This window comes from Octodon degus, unplaced genomic scaffold, assembly GCF_000260255.1.
Source record: "Octodon degus isolate 3935 unplaced genomic scaffold, OctDeg1.0 scaffold00038, whole genome shotgun sequence".
NCBI lineage: Eukaryota > Metazoa > Chordata > Mammalia > Rodentia > Octodontidae > Octodon > Octodon degus.
The window spans coordinates 7,248,612-7,268,443 of record NW_004524614.1 but is presented as its reverse complement, the minus strand read 5'-3'; the positions used below and the strand labels follow the sequence as shown (position 1 = coordinate 7,268,443).

The window sequence follows — 19,832 nt, the reverse complement described above, 5'->3', positions numbered from 1 at the left end:
AAAAATTGTTAGGAACAGGCCACACAAAATAAGTTTTGTCATTTGAGACTTAATCTACATAACAAAACCTCCCTTATTCACCGACCTTCACCTCAACCTCTCATAGTCCCCAACCCTTATTCCTTTCTGTTATGTAAACTTGAATCTTCCAGCCCTTTTTGAGCCATATTTTGTGAGACTCTTACGTCACATATGTAATTCAGTATGGTTTTCTCCTGTTAAATCTTATATCAACTTTTTTCTAACTTTATGAAACAGAAAACAGCACACTCTTGGGGAGGTGGGGTGGAGGGTAGGCCCTGGTAAGAGGTCAAGACAGCACTTGGAGTTGAGGCCTGCCCAAGTGAGCAACGCATTGCCACTGGGCACAGGGTGCAGCTACCGTGTGAGGCTGAGCAGGCCGGTCCCTCACCTTGCAAAGCCGCTACAGACCCACATCATGAAAGTCTTCCAGCTCATCGTGATACAAATCCTCTTGTCCTCAGAGTCAGCCCCTGCAGGTGAGTCATCCCCACCTGCAGCCCAAAGCATAGACAACATCTCGCTCAGCTCAAAGGTGACAACCTCATCTTCATAGTTGTCAGAGGGGCTGCGATTCTCTTTCCTCAATGAGCTCCTGGAAGCAGCTCCTCAGTTTGGCTGGTATCTGCTTGTTCCCATTTTTTGTCTCTGTGGTTCCTCTCTACAGCCATCAGGGTGCACATGCTTGTAAAACTAGTTCCCTCCAAATGGGCATCTCCACTGAGTTCAATTCCCAGTTCCGCAAAAAAAAAAAAAAAAAAAAAAAAGTGAAAAACAAATGGCCAGCTCCCATGGCGGTCATTAGATACACATGCGCCTTGTTGCTCATTGCCTCCTAGTATTTCTGAATGAGTTTCTGTTTCTTTCTCCTCCACCCAGTACTCACTTGGAGCAACAAGGTTAGATGTGATGTGGCATTCAGGGCAGGAGTTATGATGTTGCTCTCAAATTGCTTAGTGTTCCTGCACTTGAAAATACACTGGAGACGCTCAGTATGGCAGAAGTGGTGCTAGCTGGGGCTGGCTTTCTCACACACCCTCCCAAGCAGATGCTACACACCATGTCTTTCTCTTAGGCCTTGATGCAAGATTTTACGCGCTGGACCTCTGGGCCATATCCACCAGGTGCAAGACCTGCAGCCCGCACGTGTCACAGGCATCACAGTGCAGGTACACACAGTTCTCCCCTAGCAGCACTCACTCCCGGCCGCGTAAGGACAGAACTGCCTCTTGGTCTCCCCAGCAGCCGGCTTCTTCTGGGGCTCTGCCTTGGGCACTGGGCCCTGCACCGGGCCTCTGTACAGGCAGGAGAGAGGTGGCTGCAGGAGGGCTGCAGGGGCACAAACTCCATAGTGTTCACCCAGTCCTCAGACCCTGCACACACAGTGAGGAAGTCTGCATTTCTGGACTCGGCCTGGCCCAAATTCATCTTCACAAATGGTCCAGCAACGGAGGCAAGACTTGAGCAGGCTGCAAGGGCGGGGTTTGCGGTTAGATCTGTAGCAGCTGCTTCTTCCTGTTTCAGCGGCTGCAACAGTCTCCAGACACACAGTACCCTCACTGAAAACACTTGCAAACGACACCACGGAGAGGCCATGTGAGTAGCGACAGGGAGCTCCTTGTTCACAAACCCCATACATCAGATACCTTGCTCTGCCACTTCGCCGTGTTCTCGTGGCTGATGCTACTGCTGCACTCTGGAGACAGCGCAGAGCTCAAACTCTTACGAGCCTTTCGCTTCTTTCCAGGTTGTTCAGGTGCTAGCCAGCACCTTTTTCCTCTCTAACTGCTTGTCAGCTTCCCCACCAGAAGTGCTGGCTGAAGAACTTGAAAGAAGAGGTCCCTTAAAGCGAGGGACCTGTGAGCATCCTCTGAGGTCCTCCTGCTCTGTCTTATCTCAATGTAATTCCTAGCCCGGCTGAAGAACATAGAAAGGTAGAAGAAGCTATTTTCTAATGCCTTATATTCATGAAGCTAATGTAGATAGAAGGGAATATTTTTCTTTCCTTAAACCTTTAAGCATTTTAATATAATTCTACTTTATTTTCTTTCTTAATTTTTCAAGACTAGTAAAGCTTCCTCAAAACTTAGGTAATTTTTATGAGCAAATCAAACTTATAATTATGGTGACTCTAATTCTTTTAGAGATTCCGATATTGTTTACTAGCTTTATTCTCTTACACTTTTCAGCTTAAAGTCTTAAATGTAAATCCACCTTCAATTATGCATCAAATTGGAATAATAGACTAATCTGTAAGCTGCTTCAACATGCCAACTTCTTTTTGCTGTGACTAATAGTATAACTACCAAGTGTACATATGAGGTAGAAAGAAAAGAGGTCCTGCCCTTCTCTTTTCTCCTGGAAACCGCAAGGAAGCATGACCTGTAGGGTGGCTGTCACTCCCAGTCCCAGCCCCAGGCCCTGTTGCTGAGGGCTGTGCAAATGGGCATGACCTGCCAGTCACAGAGATCCAGAACAGACACAGAACAGCTTAAGAGCCCTGCACCAATCATAGAATTCTGTCTTCAATTCTTCTGGCATGAGATAAGCGAGTTTTGATAGGATGGCCTAGATCTGACGTCGGGGTTGGGGACGCAAAAGATGATGGATGTTACCCTCAGGACTGCCATGAGCCTTTGCGTCTGTCTTCTCTGTTCTCTGTAGACTTTTTTTTTTTCCCCATTTCTTTTCCTACTTTAATTGGCTTGCACTCATTCTACAGAGTGTATTTCTTTTCCTACCTTTATACTACCATTAATACTCTTAATAAATGTAAAACCTCGCTACCTTATTTCCTGTCCAAATTTTTTGTGCAAGACAAGAGCCTGGAAGGAACACCTGGAAAAAGCACAGCACCCGGCTAACACTGCCACTTCTGAGGAGCAGCAGAGGTGCCTTTCCTGACCAAAGAGATCAGGGAGGTAGCAGTGATAAGGGGGAAAGAAACTCCTAACCGGAAAGATACCTTCAACAGAGGGACAGCAGGGGACCCAAGTGGGTTGCCAAGTACCCTGCCTTTTCCAGGGTTTTTTTTTATAGAGCAAAACTACGAAGTGAGGTAGCTCCAAGGTAGGAAAAATGGAAGCATGCAAAACTATGGGCCACCAATAAGATTACAAGTATAACTGCTCAGGTAAATTGATTAAGTCAGGATCAAATGGGGAATCTGGTCATGTAGCAAGCAGGCCTGAATATAGAACAGGGACTTTTCCTGTAGGGGGTTGAGTTAATGGCTCTCCTTGGCTTTTTCAAGGTGATTGATACCTACTGAGAGTATCAGTCTCTGAGGTTTATTCCTAGGGAGAAATGCAGGTGCATTTGCTAAATCTTTTGTCTTGAGGTCTGGTCGGAAGCAGGAGTGTCTGTCTTTCCCACAGTTGCAAGGTATCTTGTCTTTCAGGGCCCAGCCCTGTCTGCCTGCCTGTAATATTTCCATCTATCTCCACTTCCTACAACAGCAGAGCTCTCTGCTGATATTGCTCCCAAATGCCTTAACCGCAGGTAGTGGTTGATACATTGTGTCAACTTGGCGGGATGACTCCGCAGCGCACTTCCGGCTGGTGGGGGTCCCGCCCTGGGGCACAATTGGTTCTGCCCCCAGAGTGACTCTGCACAAAGAGACCACATAAAAGGGATGAGGAAGTAGTCGATCTTCCACTTAGTTGGAGGAGCTTCAGTCTTGGCATTAGGCTTGGACTTCATCGCCTGGCTTGCCGCGCATACTCATCTGCCTCGGGCTAGGATCCTTCACCTTCCCGCAGACTCTTCCACATCTGTCGCAGACTCTTCAGTCTTCCCTCGCAGAGCCATCAGCTGACAAATAGAGACCTGCACGGAGCAAGCTTCAGATCTTGGGACCGAACTCCTCAGTCCCCGGTGTGCAGACGCCCTCTGCACACTCCCCCGTCTGACTCTGTGGCTGACTGTCTAAGCCAATCTTGTAATTCCTTCTACATTGTATATCTTGTGTTAATATCTGTTCCTTATATTATATCTGTTCCTCGAAGTAAAACCCTGACCAATACACCCCAATAGGCCACAATCAGTACTACCTTTCTCCCTAAAATGCTACAAAAGTCACAGCAGTCAGTTTTAACCCTGCACTTTTGTAGAAGCATAGAAACGCTGCCAAGATTTCGTCATCACAGCTGAGATACCCTGGATGCTTTGTGGCAGCTCCAGACGATTATGAACCTGGCCACCATGGACTGGCGCTGCCCCCATGGCTCAGCGTCCCAGCACTCAGCATGGCTCCACTCCGCAGCCTCCAGGCAACCCGCTCCCTCTTTTTGATATTGCAACATTTCATCTGGAATTCCTGCTTTGTTCCTGTGTACAGTTCCTGTGCTGGTCAACTTGTGCTTTGTTTGCAAATGTAACATCAGTTGGAAACTGGAAATCAATTGTTGAGTGTTGCATTCTGATTAGTTTGGGAGATGGGAGTAACAAGTCTGTTCACAGCATCATTTGGCTTATTACTGATAGGTTCTGGCCTGAGTACAAACTGCTAAATTATCATGGCTCTGATTCAAAATGGGTGAACCCCCAAAACAATAGCTTATCTTCCCAATGACCACTTTTTCTCCTTCCCCACTCTAGTCCTGGATACAACTTCCTTTTACCTTTCCCATGCACACACGGAACCTCCAGTTAGCTCCTTGTGTGTCGCTGAATCTGCCCCTCAAACTCTGCCCCCAGCAAAAGTCCACAATGTCTCAGCCTTGCGTTGTCTCAGGTCAGAGGATCCCCTGTCTCCCTGCTGTCAGTCCTCTCTGTGTTTTCAGAGTTAGTAAAAGCTCCTCCCACCCCACTTCTTTTATTTTTGCTTCTCTGCCGCACCACCACCAAAAAAATCTAACAATTACTATGTGAAGAAGGACCTGGTGGCTGAGTTCCAGGATGAATTTCTAAATTGAAAGCAAACTAAATCTTTGGATTTACAAGGTATACATTTTTATGCCATATTTTGGCTCATCACTTTTCTATAAGTGTTTGACTTTGGTGTGATGATCATAAAAACATCTGTGCTAGGTACAACAGACCTGTGAGTGCTTTCGGTTCAGCTAGTGAGGTGTCATAATAAATACATTTTTTAGTATGACTGTGGGCACATAGAGAATGTTCTACTTGGCTTTCAGCCTGTGTGTCTTTCACAGCACCTTATAGCATTTTATCTGTTATAATTTACAAGACTGAATGGCAGAGCTGGCATTCTATCCAATAAGTTTCACCCCTGCCAAGGCCTTCACTATGCTTTCAGGCCTACTTCTAACATTAGGTAGTTCCACTTGGTTGCACAACAGTTTGATACTATTTTGTCTAGTCAAATATATACTCATATTGCTGTTTTCTTCATCGTCTGGAACAAGGAGCTCTGCGTTTACTGTGTCTGTCTCAGTCAATTCTTGCTCCATTTCACTGTCACAGGAACTTTGGCTCACATGGCCAGTTTCAGTCACTATTGTCACTGCCCACCCACACACTCTTCTGTTATGAAAGCATGTATTTTACCATAATGGATCATCTTCATCATCTATGCATGAGTAGTCTGATGATTCACTTTTGATAACCTCAAAAACTTGCAGATCTAGTTTTCTGTGTGCTGTTGTACTGAACTGGGCTACTTCTACCAGGAAAACAAAACAAAACAAAACAAAACACCTACTCTTAACGAATCCTGGAGTGGTATGGGTCTATTGGACCCCCTGTGATGCTTGGTTAAACATACACTGTTTCATTGCTCATTAAGGTGGTTATTAATCCATTTGCCACTTTTGCACACATGCACATTCCTTGCCCTTCGTAATACCAAGTGATTAAATACAGATTGCTTCCTGTATCCTTCAGGGAAAAGTATTAAAATGTATATCAGCTAATATTAAGCTAAAGTACAAAGTTACAGTAGAAAAGTAAGAGTCTATTGAATCTAGTCTTATGTTAATTAACATTGAAGAATTCTGGAGATTATGATAGTGTACTGGAGACAGAAGACCTGTGGCAGCTAAGACCTAAAGCTGATCAGCAATGGCTGGGGTGGAAACCAAGGTGCTTTCAGGCTCTGGGCCCAAAAAGCTGGCAGAGGAGAAACTGAGGCTAAGACCAGGAGCTAGAGACAGTGAGCAAAGTCCTGACTGAGTCCTGAGACCATAAGCCTGATATCACTGGCCAAGGACAAAATAAAAGGCTGAGATTTGAGGTGAGCTGTGGTAGCGGTGTGCTTCAGAGAGGTCAGCAATCTAACACCCTAGAGAGGGAGCAAAAGTTGTCTGTAGGACTCCAAAAAGTCACAAAGGGCCTATGAGCCTCACTGTGGTGGTGTTGGAGCTGATGGGTGTCAGGCTCGACCCCAAGAAGTGACTGAGGCCACTAGAACAGGCAGAGTTGAAATAAACATCAGTAGCTTTATTTCAGACTGGATGTGGCCTGGCCAAGGGTGAAAAGACCCTTGACCATGAACAAAGGAAGAGGCTATGCTTTATAGGAGACTTTTAACAGGGGAGGGAGTCCTGCCCAGGGAGATGGAAAATTTTAGGTTTGTTAGGGGTCATTGGAGGATCTGGTACCCCTGGTAGAGAGCCCCTGGTGGGAAGTGCAGGATGACAGTGGCATTTTGCTGATTTACAGAGTAGTATTCTATAAATACTAGTTTACAGAGTTTCCTGTTAACCTGAGAACCAATCTGATAAGCAGAGTTATTTTGGTCTCTCGTGCCGGGTGAGGGAGCTTTCTGCTTAAATAGAGGGGTCTTTCTCTTCAAGTTGGGCGAGGTCCAATGTGGGGGACCTAACAATGAGGTATGGAGAAGCAGGGGAGAGGGGATGACATTAGGAGTGATAAGAACAAGAAACATAACACTAAAAGTTAAGAAGCAGAGTCATTCAATGCTCAGACCTGTAGCACCAAGGACTCAGATACCCTAGCAATCAATGCTGGGAGCTGCTAATATTAAGGGAGCAGCACTTTCTCAATTTGAGATGTCTATCTGGATTGGGCAGAAGAACCCTCAGTTGGCAACATATACATTACATTTAAAAAAATGTGTTGATTTAATTTACTTTCTTCATCTCAATATTTAATTCTGGTCTTCTCAGTGAACATCACATACCTACCCAGCAGATATCTGTCTCCTGAGAGTTGCAGTTTCCATCTCAGAAGGATGAGGTTAGGCACTTTTATCTTCTGGCCAGGAGATGGGATTTGATTTGTACCCAAGGCCCTCACGTGACAACATAAACTGGAACTGGGACTCTGAGTCACAGGAAAATATGCTCAGCTACCGCTTCTTTCTGGTAGTGATGTGTGTCTCACACATCCTCCCTGAAGGTGGACAAATTCCTCTACTGAATGGCTTGTATGTGTCTTGGCAAAAATTTGCGTTTTTTGGTCTCAAGAAATTTCAGTGTAATATTCTTATCTGGCTGCAAGGGCCCTTTAAGGATTGGCCTCTACCAAGCCTTAATGATTCTTTTGCAGCCTCTTAACTTCACTGCCTGACCTGGCAAAAGAATGTTACATTCTTCACATATTTTCCTATCTGGCAGGTTCACTTTTCCAATAGTTACTTAAAAAACATCCACTTAAATGCTTTGACTTTATGGTCATGTAAAGTAGGATGTTATTTTCTCATCAGCTGCTATGTTGGAGCCCAGTCCCTTGTAGCAAAAGACCTGTGAACAAGGGAAAGGTATGTTAGTCTAGTTCACATAAGTTACGTGTGACCCAGGGGGCTTCATAAGGAAAGAGAGACCCAAAGCAATGCAGGCCTCAGTGTTTTTCTGCTAGGCTTGGTAAAACAGTGGATAGTTGCAAAAGAAGTATGATGGAGTAGAAAATATGATCCAGGAATAATAAAGCAGGATGAACTTAGCAAAGCTAGACTCTCCTTGGCGACCTTGTGTCATCAGATAAGCACAGTCCTTTGCTCCAGGCCTCTTCAGTGCACATCTCAAATGAATGTCTTATGACCTCCTTCAGGGAAAAGCAGAAAAAGGTTAGACTGTGATCTTTCTAGGTTTTATGGCTTGCTTCCAGAAGGAGAAGGTGGTCTTCCTCCGTCTGCCGCTTCTCAAATGCCAAGGTGCTATATTTGGAGATGAGAGACTCCAAGCATCATTTATAGCATTAAAATCACACTAAAGACAAGGAAGGAATTTGTCATTACTGCGGAGTTCTTTTGTGTTTTTAAACTATTTGATATAAACAGGTAACATATGCGTGTGCTTGAACATTCAAAACCACAAAAGAGCCAAGGGGAAAAGAAAGTTTCCCTCTCTCTGTGCATAGCCTCCATCTTGTTGTACTTTGAGGCAGGGTTTTGTTATCGCTTGCAGTTTAGACTGGCCCTGAACTCGAGATCCTCCTCCCTCAGCTTCCTGAGTGCTGGGATTACAAATGTAAGCCACCATGCCTAGTGGCCTTACTCTTTTAACGCTTATTAGTTGCTGTTCCTTCTTCTAAACCAACTGAACATCAAGTTCGTAGGGGATCTGCAGTTTGTAGCCTCCCTTGTGCGTAGGGTGGCCACAAACCTGGCTGTGGTTACAGAGGTATTAGTAGGAGGAGAGCTCCTGGGAAGTTGTTTTTCTGAACAAAGCCACAGATTTCTTCCCTCTCTCCCTCCCTCTCTCCCTCCCTCCCTTCTTTCTTTCTTTCTCTCTCTCTTTCTTTCCTTTTCTTTCTTTCTCTCTCTCAGATGCAGATACGATGCCTCAATGGGCAGAAGCCATGCTGTGACATGAGGAAGGAAGCCTATGCTCAAGGTGGTCATGCCCAAGAGCAGAAGTTCATTGGGCACGGCTTTCCTCTCTGCTGTCTCCTACCCCCACACTTCTTATTTCCTGGGAGAAGACTCTCATTAAATCCAGAGCAGATAAAACACTGTTCCATGTGGTAGAATTAATCCTAAATGATGGGATAATATTTCTTTGCATTATTTATTGAGCTAATTGTCTAGAGATGAAAAATGTTGCAATTTTTTAAAGAAAGGTTAAACTCTGCTTTTTTGCCCTCATCATCTACTACTATGTTTTTTGCACTAATATTCCTAGTAAGAATATTACCTATGGGCTAAATTCCTACAACTTTGAACCCTCAGGCCAGAGGGTAGCTGTTTTAAAATTTTATCGGCATATGCTGAATTTTTCTCCATAGAGATTAAACCACTTCTGGGAGAATTCTTAGTGCTGCAGGGAAGTCACCCAAATGAGAGTTTCAGGATAAGTGTGATCAAAAACCTAACTGTGTTTTAGAATTGCTGCTGGTGGAGTCATTTTCTTTTCTTCTTTAGAAACAGAGAGGTTTCAGTGCACCCTGTAGCTGAGCACACACTACTGTAAAATTCACTTATTAGCCAAGAGGGATGGGTCAGAGAAACACTGGTAATCATGGTATGTGAAGTCCTTTCCCAAAATGGACCTTAAGTTGCATATCAGATATAAAGCACAGATCCTAAATAAATACGCATAGATCCTTTATCAGATATAGATCTTAGGTTCTTGTAGTCCTGGCCCTCATCCCTTCTTTTCTTATACAATAGGCTCCTGCTACAATTACTCAAACATCTCTTGGGCTCCTACTGGGTCTCAGGTACCAAGCATGGTTCTGGAAAGAGATGGATATGTAATAGGTTGAATTGTGCTCCTCAAAAAGACACACTCATATGCTAAGCCCTTGTACAGGTAGATGCGATTTTATTTGGGAATGGAATCTTTGCAGCTGAAGTCATACTGGCTCAGTGTAGGCCTTGAAGCCAATTGCTGGTGTGTTTACAAGATAAGAGAGAAGGAAATTGGACAGAGAAGGTCACATGAAGACAGAGCTGAGCCTGGCTGAAGAAAAGCCAAGTATGTTGGGAGCCACTGGAAGCCAGGAAGAAGCAAGGAAGAATTCTTCCCTAGAGCCTTCTCTCTCTCCCCTCCCTTTACCTCAGCTACATTGGTAACCCTGTCTTCCTTGGTGACCCCAATCTACAGTTCCATATGGATAATTTCTAGATCTTTCTCTTGGGTTCAGGTGACCACTCCCTAGGTGGGAGTGAACCTAACCCATCCAAACGGATTTTACTCTTTTCCCCAGCCAACCAGCCTGTCCTCCCATCATGCATCCTACCACAGTGATCGGCTCCCTGATCTCCCAACTTGTTCACCCCAGAAACTCTAATGTCATTCTCTTCCCTCTCTACATCTCACTCAGGACCAATCATAATCTTGCCAGCATCTTGATCTCAGAAAGACTAAATGTCTGCTATTTAAAGCCACTTTGTCATGGCAGCCCTAGAACCCAAACACAGATGTCAGAGTTGAACTCCTCCAAGGAAGTGGAGGGGAGATGCTCCCTTCCTTCAAGACTATAGAGATATTCCTGGAGACACGTATGGCCCTTATTGACTGAGTCACGTTATATAGATCATTATCTAGTTCATGTCTGGCTACTCCACTGGCTTGTATCTGTTTGGGGGAAGTAATCATGTCCTGTTTGCTTCTGTGTCTCCAGAGCGGCAGGCAGGTATCCCCACATCTGGACCAACTGGATCTGCCAACTGATCAACCATGCACCTTTAGAGAAAGAGGCACCTGGTAGACTGCTTGGGCCTAGTGAGGACTGTCATCCGCTGGTGTAACCTCAGATTGGCTGGCATTGGCAGGGCTCCAGCTCCTCACATTCTTCTTCTGGCCGATGATAGCACCATTCTCACTGTCATCCAGGACAAATGCAGGCACCTCTGTCTCCTCTGTTGCTCTGCAGCAAGTGAGACAGCACTTGCTGTGCAGCTTTCCTTGACGTCTCTCTATTCTCTCTCTCTCTCTCTCTCTCTCTCTCTCTCTCTCTCTCTCTGCCCTCCCTTTACCTCAGCTACATTGGTAACCCTGTCTTCCTTGGTGACCCCAATCTGCAGTTCCATATGGATAATTTCTAGATCTTTCTCTTGGGTTCAGGTGACCACTCCCTAGGTGGGAGTGAACCTAACCCATCCAAACGGATTTTACTCTTTTCCCCAGCCAACCAGCCTGTCCTCCCATCATGCATCCTACCACAGTGATTGGCTCCCTGATCTCCCAACTTGTTCACCCCAGAAACTCTAATGTCATACTCTTCGCTCTCTACATCTCACTCAGGACCAATCATCCTCTGCAGTATCCCCATAGTCCTCTGCCTTTTCTCTGTCGCTACTTCCTATCAGGCTGCATTGTCCCAACATGGGGTCCAGTGCTGGTCTCTTGCCTCCAGTCTTACTCCTCTCTCATCATTTCTCTGGGCTATCCCAAGAATGATTACAAACAAAAATTCTCAAATTGATCACATAATTTTCCTATTTAAAACTCTATGATAGGGGCTGCAGAGATAGCTTGGTGGTCTAAGTGCCTGCCTGGCAAACACAAGGTTTGATCCCTGATACCACATGCTGTGCCAGCCCCAGAACCCTGGGCATGCTGTGCAGGCCACCGAAACTGGGTGTGGTGGCACACACCTGCAATCCCAGCTCTAAGGAGGCTGAAATAGGAGGATCACCACAAGTCCAAGCTGCATAGCAAGACCCTGTATCAAATAAATAAATGAATAAAATAAATTTTGAAAAAACTCTATGGTAAGTGTTAATATAGAACTCCTTTAGTGGCTCAGAAAGCCTTCCAAAAGTGGCACCTGCTTCCAGCTTTTCCAGTTCGTTCTGCTGTGAGCATATTAAAATTTCCTTTACTTCCTCACACTTGCTTACTGTCTTTGACCCCTGCATATAGGGTTCCTCTGTCTGGCATATTCCTGTCTCCCTTTTTAAGCAGACTTCTCTCAACTCAATTTTCTGATCTCAGCGTATAACTAAATCCCACTTCCTTGGGAGCCTATTTCCAGTCACCTATACACTTAATCCCCTGTGGTGCCACTCCATTGCCCATTGTCCTCCTTGGTCTCACCTGTAATTTTTAGTTGCCAAATCTATATTCCTTTCCAGCCGCAAAATTGCATGAGAATAGGGACCGCTGTATTTCCAGAGCCCAGCAAACACTACCACGGAGCGGATGCTCAATAATAAATGAATGAAGTGCACATAGTAAATGCTTAAGAGTTGGCTGAATTAATGTATATACATAAATTGTAATATATTTCAATTAAGCCTTTATCGATGCAAATCAGGATTTCTTCAATGCTATTTTTACTGGTCTCTGCTTCAATCTACATGGCAGAATATCCAGATTAGAGGTCACAGAGTGCCACATCCATTAGGTAACTCTCAAGAAGAAAATTTGCTCCCTAGTAAATTTTGAGCAAAATCCAGACTTTGTAGCTATGCTAATTCCTACAAAATCTTCAGCATATATTCTTTAGATGTGTGCAAGTGTTCAGGTGCATTAATGGGCTTCTGTGGGCTGGCCTGAAGCCTAACCAATATTATTTCTTGGAGAACACTTTCCCTCATCCCAACCATCTACTTACAAAGGGATGTTTAGAAACACAGATTTTTATTAAGTTGAGAGCTGCTTGGTGTTGAACTTGGTTATTCCCAAAGGTCACCAATAGAACATCTCCAGGCAGTCAGAAGAGATATGCACATGGGCTTTCAGTGATTGTTAATTAGTGGGTGTATCTGGAAGAGCTTAAAAGAGTAAAAGGTTGGGATGGGTGACTCTCATGAAGCTTTCCAACTTAAATTAAATGGCTACTTGTTTGATAATTGGAAAAAGCAAGCAAGCAAGCAAGCCTGTTGTCCCTGAATTCAGCAATACCTGGATCTGGATTTTCTTGATTTGCAAGATGTTCTCTCTGCCGCCTTTGTGCTACCCACTTGCTGGTGGCGTCTTGTCCAAGTAGGAAGAGGTGTGGTTAGTGGTTCCTTTTTTGGCTTAGATGTAATTGTTCATCAAGCGTTAACTATGGCCAGGTCTACAGGTGTCCAGCAATCCCTGGCAGAAAACCACCTCTGCCAGGAAGTACCCAGCTAGAAGCAGGCAGGAGAAAGATAAGGGAATGGTCAAGCTGAGGCTTTATTTGTGGCATGCAGTCTCCTTTTCCTCCTGTCAGCATTTAAGCATCTGTAGTGTCTTGAGCCACCCCCCCCCCCACCAAGGAAAGAAATCAGTGGCCATTTGTCTTTTTTACCACAGACAACATGATATACTCAAAAACAGAGCTTTGATGTCAGCCACACCCGGATCTCACCTTGGCTCCAGCTCCTCATGCACTGCGAGCTTTGGGCCATTTACTCTCTGGTCTCCATTTCTTTTGTATCCCAAAATACTAGTTTTTTTTTTTCACAGCTGATTAATAGGACAGTTTTGATAGTCAATACACTGTATATTGTTATCTTCTTAGTGGTTATCCATAGTACAAGAAGCAGACAGGATATTCTTTCCAAACATTGTTAGTACACCTCTTTCTTCTCATTGAGTTAAGCGAAAGTAGCTGTAAATTCATCCTATTTTGTATATATAAATACAAAATGATCTTTCCTTTGTGTCTTTTTAAAAAAAATTTTCATTTTCATTTTTTTTGTCCTGTCAGAGGTGAATATTCTATTGACATCTAAATACTATAGGTGTTTGAATTCAACTAAACAATCCAACACTGTCTAGCAGTCTATAATATTAGTGGGTTATTCTCAGAAGTTATTGACTTGAGCCTTTCACAGCTCATCATATTAATATGGATTTACTTTATATACCTCGTTTTTATACTTTTCTGCTGGATGGTTAAGACCAAGATATAGCAAGACCTATATACCAAGAAATGTAACTTTTGTATCTGATAAAGTCAGCCAAGTACTCTCAGGATTTATCCTGTAGCCATCAAAATACTAGTTTTTAGAGATATTTTGCGAATTGAATGGAATGACTAGGGCAGGTATTTACTGGGGCATAGGAAATGCGCACCAAGCACCCGCAGTTGCTATTATATGCCCATTGGTGTGACTGAGCTGGCTTTTAAGCCTGGTTGCTCACTATGCAGAGGGAGGGCATCCTGATGGCAAGCCCCTGGGGATGGCAAAGACAGAGGGTCTTTTTTGGGTTGGCCAGTAAAGATGTGCTGTATTATTGAAGCCCTGTTCCCAGGAGTTTCAGGAACCTGAGGAGCGGACACATGACAGGGCTCTCTGGGGTTCTTTGGAACTCAGAGCAGCCCCCCGCCCCAGCCCAGGACAGGTCCTGTCCAAGGCCATCGTCTACATTTCTCATTCTAGACTATCAGAACTTTAAAATTCTGAATTCATGTCTGATTTATGCCCATGCTACTGATGCAGTAATAATGTCAGGCAAAAAGTTAGTCACCAGCAGATCAAAGACAGGCATCTAGGGGCTACTTGAAAAACAAAGAAGATGTGATTTTTTTCCTTCACTTTCTTAATCACTAGCTATAGATAAGAGCCCCACAAGATTGTGGTTTCAAACTTTAGCTCATCCTTTAAGTGTGCTGATAAGGTCCAGGCCCATATGAAGTTTAGGCCACTGGTGAGGGGTCGGAAAAACTGCAAGGCTTCAAAACAAACTAAAAGGACACAGCCACCTAAGAGTAAGCACTTGTCTGTGAAGTAGGTAAACACTTCATTTTATTCATACAAGAACAGTAACACAGCAAGAGGTCCCTTGGGATGGGAAATGGGCAGCATTCTGGACCTTTACCTGCTGTTCGTTAAAAGCATGGTTTGAGCTTCTTTTCAGCCAGGAGACTTAAAAGCCATTTTTAAGATAAACCATAACTCTCTACTTGGGCCTGTAGGTGCTCATTAGGTAACAAAAATGTTTGACTTCCATTTCCTATCCTTTGTCACCATAAATCTTGGGTTAACTCTTTTCTCAGCTGTGCTATTGCAATCATTTCAGAAGTGTCTGTCTGGACGATGGGAAAACAAAGTTGAATTTACATAGTCTCACCTCCGCCTTAGGAGGTGGGAGCTAGTTAAGGGCACATGTACGGGAAGGCTATCTCTTTTCCCTAGTACCAGTCTCCTGCTTTGCTCTGCCTCCTGTCTGTCAGGGCTGAGCTGTTCTCCTCCCTCACATGCTCTATGCTGTGCTGTGCTGCTTCATCTCCCAGACAGAAGCAACAGAGCCAAGTGACAATGGATTGAACCAGCTGACACCATTACCCCAAATAAACCTTTCCTCATTTAAGTTAATTTTCTGTCAGGTATGTTGTATGGTGATGGAAATCTACCCAAGCCAGACCCCATATACTTACCTTTCTGAAGTGCCTGCTCCCTCAGATTGTGCGTGCTGCCTTCCTGCAGGACTTGTTCTGCTCACACTCTTCATTCCAGGCTCTGCTGATGACTCGGATGAGAATGTGAGTTGCCCTTGTTTTGGAGTCTGCTCCTGTTTCTACCATTGTGTGTGTGGCATTTTTAGTCAATGTTGTGATTGATGTTGAGTAATTAGCCAGGTTTGAATTACTTAATACCATTTGTTGGTGTTGATTCTCCTTAAGAAACAATAAAAGCAATCCAATCCAGTGTTTTATTCTGGATGGGCAATTAGATTGCAGAGATGAACATTGTTTAACCTACTAAGCACCTACCAATCACCAAGTCATTTCTGAAGAGCAGACCAAAGCTGGCCAGGCCCACCCTCCTGTGAGGGGATGGTGCATGTGGTGAATCCCTGGGAGGGCAGAAGGGCATAGCAGTGAGGTCCTGGAGAATATGCACCCTGCAAAGTGAGAGCAGGGCGGGAGCTCTCCCAGAGGCAGAGCACACAGTGCAGCAAGGTGCCTTGTTTCCATTTTAACGCATCTCTAATCAGGCCTCAGGCATGCTGTCCATGCATCTGGCATTAATTTCGACTTCACTGAGCCTCTGAAGGTATTGAAAATTTGTGATAGAGTGATTCTTTAATCTTCTTTTATCCCTGATAGTGGTCCTCTAACAAAATAAGAGATTACAGATGGTGTGAGGGAAATAAACTCATCAACACAGCATACCCCAGTATTTATTTACTCTTTTCCAGCTCCACTTTCTTAATCACTAGTTATAGAGAAGAAGGGTCAGCCAGATAGCTCAGCTGACTGAAATGTCTGCTTAGGCCCTTTTCCCACAGCACACCAAGACAGTGACTGAGACTGGGCTTGGTGGCGCACACCTGTAACCCCAGCACTTGGGAGGCTGAAACAGGAAGATCACTACGAGTCTGATCTGTGTAGTGAGACCCTGTAGACTAAATCTGTTGTACTAAATAGATGATAGATAGTAGATAGATAGATAGATAGATAGATAGATAGATAGATAGATAAGGGAGACAGAGGGAGAGGGAGAGAGAGGGGGAGGGAAGGAGGGAGGGAGGGAAGGAGGGAGAGAATGAGAAAGAGAGAGAGAGAGAGAGAGAGAGAGAGAGAGAGAGAGAGAGAGAGTGAGAGTATGGAGTCCTGGGTTTCAGGAAAGCTCTCTATCACTGAATTACATTCTCAGACCTAAGAATAAATTTTATCTCTTGAAGTTGAGCAGCCTATTTAAGGGAAAGTAGTTGAATCTACTGTTTGAAATTTTTTTTTCTGAAGATAGAAAAGTAGTTTTATGTTGTCTGTTACAGTAACATAGACAAAGAGACATCTGTGAAAACAGGGCTCAGGATACTGCAGAAAATGGACTCCTGGGTGGAGCATTCTATCATTTCCAATTTGGCTATTTGGAGGAAGAGCAAGGTTCTGAGAAAAAATGAGAATGTTGGATCCAGACAATTTGAAGGTTGAATCTTGCTCTCGGTATGATGCTGAGCTTCACTGTTTTCACCTGTGGAATGAGCTGTGAAGACCTGATGAAATAACAACGATCTATTGTTGCATGAAATTATCCTAAAATTTAGTAATTTAACAACATAGCTTATCTGAGTTTCTGTGGTTCAAAAATCTGCATATGGCATTAAGAGGTCCACTACCTCCAGGTTTTATAAGTCAGGTAGAAGCGGGTATTGGGAGCCATTTTTACAAGCAGTGCACTACAGGATGCATACATAGAGTGCCTATCACTGTTTCACATGTTGTAATCTGTGCTAATCTTAATAGGGGTTGTGCTGCTATTACAAATTCTTGAGAACAATAATTTTGAAAGAACTGATTTATATCTTGCAGGTATAGCTATGCCATCTCATGGTAGAAAGCAGAGGAAAGAGCAAGGGAATACACATTGGAAAGGGCTGAAATGATTGCTTTGCCAGGAACTCACTTTCTCTATAACAAACCTACTCTTAGTAGCATTAATTAATTCATGAGGGCAAAGACATCACAGCCTCATCACTCCTTGAAGGTCCTACCTCATAACATCACTGAATTAGGAATGAAGTTACCAATACATGAAATTGGGGAAGCACATTCAAACAACAGCTGTTCTCAGTTAGGGTTAGCAGTCTCCCTGTCTATTTTACATAGACTTCTGGAACTTTCTTGCTGCAGTGGTTTCTCTACGTGGACTAGAGATAATCTGTGGTTCTTGAAAAATCTCCCAGCCACCCAATACTATATAGATTGTTTCTGCCTTCTCTTTCTGGCAATGCAAGAGCAGAGGCCACAGGCTTTTCTTGGGTAGCTCTTTCTGATGTGTGAGAAGGCAAGAGGCAGATTCCTTCCTTCGCAATGTATTTTCAAGATCCTACTATGTACTGGAAGCAATAGACAAAAAACAAAAAGTAAGCAAGCAAGCAAACAAACAAAAAAGACTGGAGATCCTGCCCCTCATAAAATCAGGAATCTGTTTCTGAAAATTAAACATTAAATATTATGTGCATAAATCCCAACCCAAGAGCTCATTTCTCATTACATTAAATTGGACAAATGGTAATGTGAGACAAGTTTCCCAAAACCTCCAGGCAATTTCCTGATATGCAACCTTAACACAGTTATGACCTGAAGAGTATATAATGGTGAATGCTCAACTCATCATTTGTCCTGAGCTCTCGCCAACACTAAAGCTTTTCACAGTAACACTGTGGAGTAACGCATCCAGTTTGCATGCCATGTCATTTACAGTGAGGCCTGACAAAGAAAGAAATAGCAAATAATTATTGGCAATAAAAATCATAAAGCAGTTTCCAGGAAAGTGTTGTTATTCACCAAGAATGCTGAGGCTGGAGGGGTAGAAAAGCACGAAGTCATTTAGTCCTTCATTGTCACTTGATACACTGTTCAAAACATGTACCAATGACTTCTGACATCTTACCAATTGTGTTTGGAAAATAATTCCAGGTTCTCATGCACATCATTTTATTAAAGATGTCACAGCGAGCTCATGGGACATAAGTATACATTTTTTCTATATTAATGTAGACTGAAGAGAATATTGCTTTGAGAGATGTGTGTATTCTTTGAAAATTTGGCTGCTGAAAAACCAGCAGGATCATACCCTTAGAATATTAACTTAGAGGAAGAAGTAGTAAATATATGATGGGGAAAAATAAATAAGGAAGGAAGTAGCAGGTTACAAGTTGAAATAATGTGGTCAGTAACAAGGTGGCATTTGAATAAAAATCTAAAGAAGGAGAAACAACAGATTGTGTGGACTTTGGGAGGATGGATCTGGTAAACACCCATGTCAAAGGAAATAGCAAATTCAAATCCCCTGAAGTAAAGAGTGTTCTAGAATGTTCTATACCAAGGACCTGTCTAAGATCTTCAGCTGTCTGTTTGAGGGCTATTGGAAAGGATGCAATAAAAGACAATGACAATATTAAGAACTCAAAAGAAGAAATCAAAACTGAAAGGTATAATAGACACAGTTAAATGGAAAGTAACAGAACTTAAGGATTAAACAACAAAGAGAGAGAAAGGAGAAAAGGTAGGAAATAAGGCAGGGGCAAAGCCACACACACACATATATAATATATAATATATATATTATATATAATGGCTAAGGCAATTGTCTTAAGAATTTCTATCAGTTTTTTGAACATAGCAGTTAATGGATAGAATTCTCACCTTGACTAATGCTCTTTGCTGATATCTGTGAACTAAGCAACTACACTGAGAACAGCAATGTGTAATATTAAAATAATGTTTGAAATAACTGTCATCTAGGTCTTCTAAATGTATACCATTTCTGATGTCATATTAATTATTATTATACTCTCTTTACAGTAATATTTTTAAAAGGTAATAAAAGAAAATGAGAGACAAGAACAAAAATTTACGTTTTCGTGAAAGCATGTGGTAATATTCAACCATATCTCCCATATTGCACAACTATATCTGATGATCTGAGCAACTTATAATAGATAATATATCAATCACTGTTAATCAGCTATTCTTGTTTTGAAAAATCTGTAATGCATATATTGTTATGTTACCTTGCTTCTGTCTTTATTTTTCCTATGCTTGGTTTTATTCTTCAAAATAAAAGAAAATAAAAAAATAATAAAAAGAGTGCATAAAGGTGGCTGGAAAATTGATGCCTCAGGATGGGCAGACAAAGACTCTCCGAGCTTGCCATAGACCCTCCAAGTTTGCAACTGTTACATAACACATTTAGAGGAGGTAGTGAGTGACTCGGAACAGCAGTGATGGTTGTGGCTGTGCTGGGCTAATAGCAAGGTGAAGAAAGCATTCTGGCAAGAATAGGGTCTGCATTAATAGAGAACCTATTTTTCCCCCCAGTGAAACTTTTACTACTGCTACTGTACTGTGCTGAATAACCACAGAACCCTCAGCAGATCTTATCTTGCCCTCTGAGCATCACAGCATCACAGATTATTGGAGGCTTCAAGAGCAGCCTGAAGAGGGTGAGCATTTCGACATACTAACTGGCTCCCCGGCGAGGCAAGCACCAGTCCTGAACAGACGCTGTCCTCAATTCACAATTTGTGGTCCTCAACAGGTCTAGAGAAACACAGGAGGCCAGAACA

General features: G+C 43.2%; 1 pseudogene; it reads right to left on the bottom strand.

The window, feature by feature from the left end:
• Positions 1-424: 424 nt before the first annotated feature.
• LOC101582168 lies at positions 425-1,663 on the bottom strand (annotated as a pseudogene).
• Positions 1,664-19,832: the final 18,169 nt, after the last annotated feature.